We start from the raw sequence: 8,313 nt of genomic DNA on the forward strand, positions 1-8,313 counted from the left end.
GGCAGGGGGACTGGGGTGCTGGGGACAGCCCAGAGGGACTGTAGCCCCGCTGTGTAATCACGGAATGGTTTGGGTTGGAAGGGACCATAAAGCTCATCTCGTTCCAACCCCCTTCCATGGGCAGGGACACCTTCCACTAGGCCAGGTTGTTCCCAGCCCTGCCCGACCTTGGCCGTGGGGAGCAGGCGGAGGCAGCTGGCCGGAGCGCAGGATGCTCAGGGCCAGAGCTGTGGCTGCTGTCCTGGGAGTTTCCACATGAACCACACACTGTTCGCATCTGAGCCTTCTCCCCGTCCAGGGCAGCCGCTGCCGGGGGTTATTTCCTGCCCTCCGCGCTCTCCCCCCGCCGCCCCTGCCTGCCCCAGCCCGGCTGCTTCCTCTCGGCCGCCCCGGGGGCTTTCCATGCTGCCAGAAAATAAATCTCAGGCTATTTTTAACAGAGGGGAAAACGCCAAGGTCTCCTCCAGCCTGGGCTGCTGGAGGAGCCGAGCGCGGACGGGCACCCCCGGAGAGATGAAGGAGGGAGAGGAATGTGCGGGAAGGATGTGGGTAGGCAGGGCAGCGTGACCCCGCTTTCATCTCCCTGCCTCCGGCCGGGATTTTGGAGAAGGCAGGGAGAAGGGCGCCGGGAAGGGGGCAAGCTGGGTGCTGTGGCACCCCCTTGCCCCCCTTTGCAGCAGACAAACCTCCCCCACCGCAGCGGCCCCGGCACCCATTAATGTCACCCATCGTCTCTCTGCCTGTGAGAGGGATGGGGGGGTCACCCCACCTGTGCTCTCACCACCCCGGCTGGGATGGGGTGACCTGGAGGTGTCCTGGAATGGGGAGGGCCACACACACACACACAGTGCTCACCCCGCAATGGGGCAGTGCCAGCACCAAGGGAGCTGGGGACTCGGAGGGTCCCCTGGGGTCAGGGCTGGGCCAGTTGCTGTTTTTAACCCCTGTAAGTGCCTTAGGGAGGCTGCGAGCGGGATCAGCTGGATAATGCTGGCGGGGGCAGAGGGGGGCTGCACGGATGGAGCCGATGATAACGGGGGGGCACGGGCAGGCCACCCCACCCCGTTGCTCCCCGAGGGTGGCTGTCCCCGCTCCAGACTGGGACACTGCCATTCCCTGCCAGCTGTCCCCACTGTCACTCCGCACGCATCTTTCTGGCTGCAGCGACACGATCCAAGGACTCGCCCTTTCCTGGGACTCCAGGGACTGAGGATTTATTCCTTACAAGGCTCCTGCTAAAATCTCTCCACCTGAGACACTCCCACCAGCCCCAGCACACCCAGCGCTCCCATCGGAGTGGGAGAAGGTGTCTGCTCTCCTCCTCCAACCGGGAGATGTTGTGTAAAGCCCACAGCCAGCGGAAATGCGGGAAGAAAAGCAGGGAGAGAAAGAGGAGTTGTTTCCGAGGGCTGGGTGGGAGGAGAGCAGAAAATAGGAGGTGGAGGTGAAAGTGTCAAACCTCCCAGGACTGGCTGTGCGGGGACAGAGTGCTCGCTGATGGCTTTTGGTCCTTGTCCCTCAAGGAATCACTGAGACCACCTTTACCTCTGGTCCCCAACATGGTGGTGATACTGCAGCCACCTCCCTGCCAGTGCTGTGTCACCCAGGGCTCAGCCTGTGCTGGAGTTTTCAGGGAAAATCTGAGCTCCACATTCCCAGCCCAAGAACTGCTGGCCACATTTGATGACACTTTCCTGTGACACGGGGAAAAACCCCCGGGGCTGGCTGGGATTTGGGGCGCCTGGCCATGTCCCAGCATCACCCCAGGCTGGGGGTTTCCAGTGCCAGGGGTGTGGGGCAGTCCCCATGTCGTGGGACACCCGCAGAACTCTAAGCTGGACTTCACCTGCCCCAGCCCCATTCAAGCCACAGGGAAACCCCGGGTCTGTGCCCTGGAACAGCCTAAAACACCCCTGGGGACTTCACAGAATGGGCTGGATTAAAAGGGACATTAAAGCTCATCTTGTTCCAACCCCTTGCCACAGGGACATCTTCCACTATCCCAGGTTGCTCCAAGCCCCATCCAACCTGGTCTTGGACACTCACAGGTATGGGGCCACAGCACAGCCACAGCATCACTGGACAACCAGGGCAAATGCCTCACCACCCTCACAGGGAAAAATTTCTTCCCAATATCCCATCTACCCCTGCCCTCTGTCAGGTTGAAGCCATTGCCCCTTGTCCTGTGACTCCAGGCACCTGTCCAAAGGCCCCAGCTCTCTTGAAGCCCCTTTAGGTACTGGAAGTTGCTCTAAGGTCTCCCCAGAGCCTTCTCTTTTTCAGGCTGAATGCCCACAGCTCTCTCAACCTGTCTCCAGAGCAGAGGTGCTCCAGCTTCTGGAGCATCTCTATAGACTCCTCTGGGCAGCACAAGCTCACTTCTCCAGCCTGTCCAGGTTCCTCTGGATACTATCCCTTCCCTCCAGCATGGCAGCTGCACCACATGGTTTGCCTGGAAAGGGGAATAACAAGGATTTGGGAACCATCCCTACCATAGGGCTCAGGGGATCACCTGGAGGGGCCTGACCCAGCTGCGGGGATGGTGCCGAGGGGCTCTGCCGGTGACCAGATGGCTCCGGGCAGCCCTAAGCTCTCCATAATGCCCCTAATTGTCCCCCGGCGCGGGAGCGGGTGGCCCGGCCCAGCTGGTGCCTGTGTCCCCCCGCAGCCACGGCTCCGGGACCTCTGGCTATTTTTAATCCCAGGAAGCTATTTTTGAAGGGAGAGGCTATTTTCCCTGCCCGCGGCTAATCCTGTCTTGCTTTTCAACCTTACCCAGCTATTTGCCGGGGCCGCGCCATGGGCAGCTCCCTGCCCCGGACAGCAGCCTGCATGCAGAGGGATTCGGGGCAGGAGGGATCGGGTGGGAAGTGCCACCCCATGGGCAGCGATTCGGGGCAGGAGGGACCGGGTGGGAAGTGCCACCCCCCGGGCAGCGATTCGGGGCAGGAGGGACCGGGTGGTCCTGCACCCCCTGCCCTGCTCTGCCGGGGTCGGGGCTGCTGAATTTGATCTGGGCAAGGGCACCGCAGTGCCACGGAGGGGAGCGCGCCCCATTTGCGGCCCCGCACAGATCGTTCCCCCCAGCCCGCCCCGCGGGAGCCAGGAAGGCCAGCAGAGGACGGGGATGCCAAAGGTGACGGGAGCGCCTGTCCCCTGGGGACCGCGGGGTCCTGGGAGCGCCGGCGAACTGGGACTGAACTGGAAGCAGGTGTTGGGCACGTCCCGGCGGGGAGGAAGGGTGGGGGTGCGGGGCCGGGGGGAGCGGGGTGCACATCTGGCAGCGGAGGGGTGGCAGGAAGCGTCGCGCTGGCCCGGCCCCCCCGTGCTCGGCTGCCTCGGGGTCCCGGGGGCCGCGCCGCTGCCAGATGTTGTGCAACTGTCTCCGGCGTTTCCTCTCCCTCCATGCCCCGCATCCTTCGGGAAGCTCTTCCCTGCGCTTCCTCGGCGGGGAGAGCGAGGGGACCTCCCCAGCCCCCCGCTCCTCCGGCCCCGGCTTCCTGAGCCGCCGGGTCCGTCCGCTCCGACGTTCAGCTCTTTCACCCTCGGGCTCACCTCCCCCCACCCTCCTCCCACCTCTCCGCGGCCCCTCGCTCCTTTTCTTCTCCTGCCAGCTCCCGATCCCGGGGGATCTCTCCCCTCTCTCGCCCCCCGATGCGGGGGCTGCCTCTGCGCTCCTGGCTCAGAGCTCGCCTCGCTCCCAGGGCAAAGGAGGCGGCAGCGCCGAGCATCTCTTATTGCTCTTATTGCTTTTCTTCTCTTGCCTCTCCCAGCATTTCCTATTTCCCCGCAGCGCAGGGGCTGCACAGAGCTCGACCAGCCCAAGATGGGCAGGGAAAAGCCGGGAGAGCCGCAGGGAGCGCGGCCGTGGGCGGCGGGAGCCGGGGAGATGCTGCCGGCAGCTCACACCGACTGCGGGGCGCAGATAGGATTCGGGGATTAGAGCAGCTTAGGGAACAGGGCTCTTCCAAGCGGCAGATGGTGCTGGATGGATCCCAGGGCAGGGTTAGCGGGGTGGGAAACAGGTCCCAGAGCAACCCCGGGCAGGGCAGGGGAAATCAGGCAGAAGCGGGGAGGAGGAGGAGGAGGAGGAGGAGGAGGAGGGTTTTTGCCCAGCCCGTTTCCGGAGAGCGAGGGAGGCTGGAGGGACGGATCCTTGCCCCAGCTCCCAGGAATGGCAGCTGACGCCCAGAGTCGGTCACAGCTGCAGTGACAGCAGCGTGGCTTTCGCACGCCACGTCCCCGGGAAGTTTCTGTTGTAGCCCAGCCCGGCTGCGGGGTCCAAGGTCCCGGTTTAGGGATGTGGCTCCGTCCCTTGTCCCCATGTGTGCGTGTGTCCCCACAGGAGTGCACGCTCCGGGGTGTGCTCATCATTCTGGGGGTGCGTGGGATGCCCCAAGAGCAGAGGCTTCATCCCATGTCCCTCCATGTCCCCTGCATCCCCCTGAGGTGTTCTTGGCCACGGGGATGCCTTTTTGGGCTACCTAAAAACAAAGGCCAGACAAAATCAAGGGCATAAATAGTGGCTATATTTATTGAAGGTCCTTCAGGTACATTTTGGGCAGACAAAGCCTCCCCAAGGGGCTACACCCAAAATGGACGACAGGTCACGGGTTTTCACACTTTTGTAAGTTTGATCCTTTTGCATATTGGAGGTTAATATTCCAATTACAGCTTCAGGTAATGAAGGAATTTACCCCAAGTTTGCCCCCCCAACTCACTTTTGTTTACATTTCTCGGGGCTTGAGACAGTGAGGTGTGCTTGATTCCCAGGCCTAGAGAGGAATTGTTTTGTCTGACCAAAATGGGAAAGCGGTAACTAACACTTTCTATGGAGTTCAGAGTTATACACTAAAGAATTGAAGGATTAGGAATATATGAAAAATATAAAAGCTAAAATCCTAAGGCATAAACAGGAGTTCGTGCTCCCAGCTGTGCACATCCTTCTGGGGGTGCATGGGAAGCCCTGAGACCAGAGGCTTCACCCCACATCCCTCCATGTCCCCTGCATGCCCCTGAGATGTTCTTGGGCACAGGGATGGGTTTGTGGGCAGCAGGGTGCTGCTGTGGGGCTGGACTGGGACAGCCCCTCCTGCCCCATGGTGCTGGTGGCTCCCTGGACTCTGCTGTGACTGCAGAGATGAGCAGCTTCACCCCAAATGCTGCTGGGGGAATTCCCAGTGATGAGGGTGGAAACAAGAGATGATGAGGTGGGGCCCAGAGGGAAACCCCACGGTCTGACACAGAGTACCCGGGTGCCTCCGGGAGCTGTTTTGGAGTTGAGAACAACCAAATGAGCCGGGATAACAAAGCAGAAATTAAGGGACCCATTTCCAGCAGAGGGGTGTGATCTCCAAAAGTGGCCTCAGAGGAGAAGAGTCTGACTTGCTGCAGCTGAGATTGTTCCCAAGGCTCCTGAGGGCGTTCGTGGTGGGAACAGGGGGACTCCGGCTGACAGCGGGAAAGCCCAGCCAGCACTCAGGGAGTCACTGACATTTTCTGGGAAATAGCAGGACGTGAATAGGAAGCCCTTGGGCAGCCCGTGGGTGCAGCTTTCTACTTGGGCTGGTGAGGTGGCCATGGGGAAGCTCTGGGAGTGCCAGGACCCCAGCCCACCCCAGACTGCGCCACGGGATGCAGCCACATGGTCTGGGAGCTCACACCAACTCCTGACACTGGCAGGGAGGTGCCAAAGTGGGGGATGTGGGGGTGGTCCAGGCAAGGAGCTGAGCATCCAGAGGGTGCTCTGGATCCATGCTTGATGTCAGCCCCAGCAGCTGCAGCCACGTCCCCTCGGCTCATCCCCACTTGAGGGTCCCTGTACCTTCCCCAGCAGCCACGGTGGTGTCTCAGAAAGAGGAAGCCTCACCCCTGGCATCCCCCCACCGCCGTCCGGGGGCTATTTTGGGTCTGGAGAAAAGCGGAAGGCAGCAGCAGGCGGGTGATGCCCTGCAGCACGCAGGGACCAGCCGTGCATGGGGAAAGAGGAACCCCAACATCGCCCCCCTTCCACCTGTGGGATGAGGAAAGATGATCTCTCTCACCTGCAGCATAAAAGGTTTTTGGGGGTGTGGGCAGTTCCCAGGGTGATTGCAGGGGATCCTCCAATGTGTCCAGCTCCCAGTTCCTGCCTTTGTGACCCAGGGGCAGGGTGCTGGTGCACACACAATTTCTGAATGCTGGTTTTTTTTCTCTTAAATGTGTGTTTTGCCACCAGTGCCCAGGTAAATGGTAAATGTTAGCATGTGTGAGTGACCCAAGGAAAGGTCAGAGATGTAACCATGAGTGGGGGCTGACTCTGATGTGGAGATAGGGAGGGAGGGAAGGATGGAAGGGGAGGAAGGGGAGGAAGGGGGGGAAGTGGGGGAGGGGGGGAAAGGGGGGAAGGAAGGAAGGGAGGAAGGGAGGAAGGGAGGAAGGGAGGAAGGAAGGAAGGAAGGAAGGAAGGAAGGAAGGAAGGAAGGAAGGAAGGAAGGAAGGAAGGAAGGATAAAGGGATGGATGGATGGACAGATGGACAAATAGATGGGCAGGTGGACACAAGGATGGACAGACAGGGTCCTGTTGCACCCACACTTTGCAGGAGGCCATCCAGCTGTGCTCCCTCCCGGTTGCACCCCCCGGCTGATGCTGTCCCCCGTGTCAGCCCGAGGGGTGGGACATGCCTGGGGAACGGGAGCACTGCCGTGGGAGGAGGACAAGAAGAGCCGAAGGCTGGCCGTGAGCCATCACCGCTGCCTCTGGGCGGTGATATCTCTGCCGAGCAGAGATCCCCTGCTCGGGGGATGCTCCATGAGCACCTGGCGCCTGGGAATCGCGCCGGGCCGGGAAGGGGCGATAGGGGCTGTATCAGGCGGTGCAGGCTCGCTGCCGCTCCGCCGGGCGGATGCCGCTGGCACAGGGAGCAGCAGCCGGGCCCGCTCCGCTGGGCCCCTTCCAGCCGCGGGGAGGAGCGCAGGGAGAGCAGAGCCCGGCGGCTGTGCACGGGCAGGGAGGGAATCTAGGTCAGGGCTTGCTTTAAAAGGGGGCACAGAGCCCAGAAGGCGGCGGCTTCCAGCGAACACACGGAGCAGCGGCGCCTGCCCGAGCCCGGGACCCGGCAGCTGAGGAATGTCGGTGCTCACCGGAGCATCCCCATCCCGGAGCTGCGGGGGCCGAGGATGCCATGGGTGCTGCTCCTCGTGTGCGTGGCCGTCCACGCAATTCCTGGAACGGTGGTTTGCAGTTCAGGGCTGGAAAACAAACGCGGTGCCCGGGGAAAGGCGCTTTCCAGAGACACGTGTGCCTGGGCACGGGGAGATGCCGCTCACCTCCCCAACGAGACTGTCAAATGGCCCCCTCCTTCCCCTCCGCCTCCACACGGCTGCAAGGGCGGCAGCGAAGGGAACTCGCCCCACGTCTGACATTTCTGCATTCGCCAGCAATCGGCCAACAAAAAAAGCCCCAACCGAGCAGAAATCCCGGTGGCAGCAAAAAGGGAACTGAGGAGAGGTGGAGGATGCGGAGCTGTGGCTGCCAGGGTGAATAAACGCCTCCACGTTTTGCCCCCCACATAACTGCCCAGCCCTGACAGAGCCCCAGCAGATCCTAAAACACAAAAGGGATTTTATTTTTTCCCTCTCCCCAAATTTAGGATTGCTCCGCACTACACAACACCCTTCAAAGTCTTGGGACTGGGGGAATGATTAAGTTGGCACCATGATGCATTTAATTAAAAGCCACTGCCTGAAGGTAGAGAGAAATCAGCTGCTAGAGCAGGGGATTTTTGGAGGGCAATCCCGTGAGGCACAGCCTCCCCTGGCTGTTCAGGGAGGCTGGACTTGGCAGCGGGCTTTGTGCCTGGCAGAGCTGGCAGAGACCACAGCAGTCCCTGTGAGCCGCAGCCCTCCCGGCCCCTCCTGCCGCAGCCACCTCTCGGGGCCAGATTTTCAGGAACTCAGGCTCCGGTGTGCTCGGAAAAATCCAGATTTTTCTCATGGACTCAGCATTCGGCCACTCCCCGTGTTTCCACTGAGCTCAGCTTCGAAATGAGGTGTGCACCAAGGCTCCAAACTTCACAACAACCCCTCAAAAAATCCCCCAGTAAAAAGTTAAGCTATTCAAATGCTCCCTGTCCTTCCAAGGCCAAGCAGGCGGATGGGTGTCATGTGCAGTGCTCCAGGAAGGACATTTCCAGGAGCTCTTGTGGGTGCTAACCCTCTGCTCGGGTGGCCAAGGTGCTGATGGAAAGGGTTGTGACAAATTCCATTTCCCCATCTATATTCACTTCCCTTTTCATGCCTCATCCTGGGGAACCCGAAGAGACAGGGGAAAA

The sequence above is a fragment of the Taeniopygia guttata genome, chromosome 20 (genome assembly GCF_048771995.1).
Source record: "Taeniopygia guttata chromosome 20, bTaeGut7.mat, whole genome shotgun sequence".
Taxonomy (NCBI): Eukaryota; Metazoa; Chordata; class Aves; order Passeriformes; family Estrildidae; genus Taeniopygia; species Taeniopygia guttata.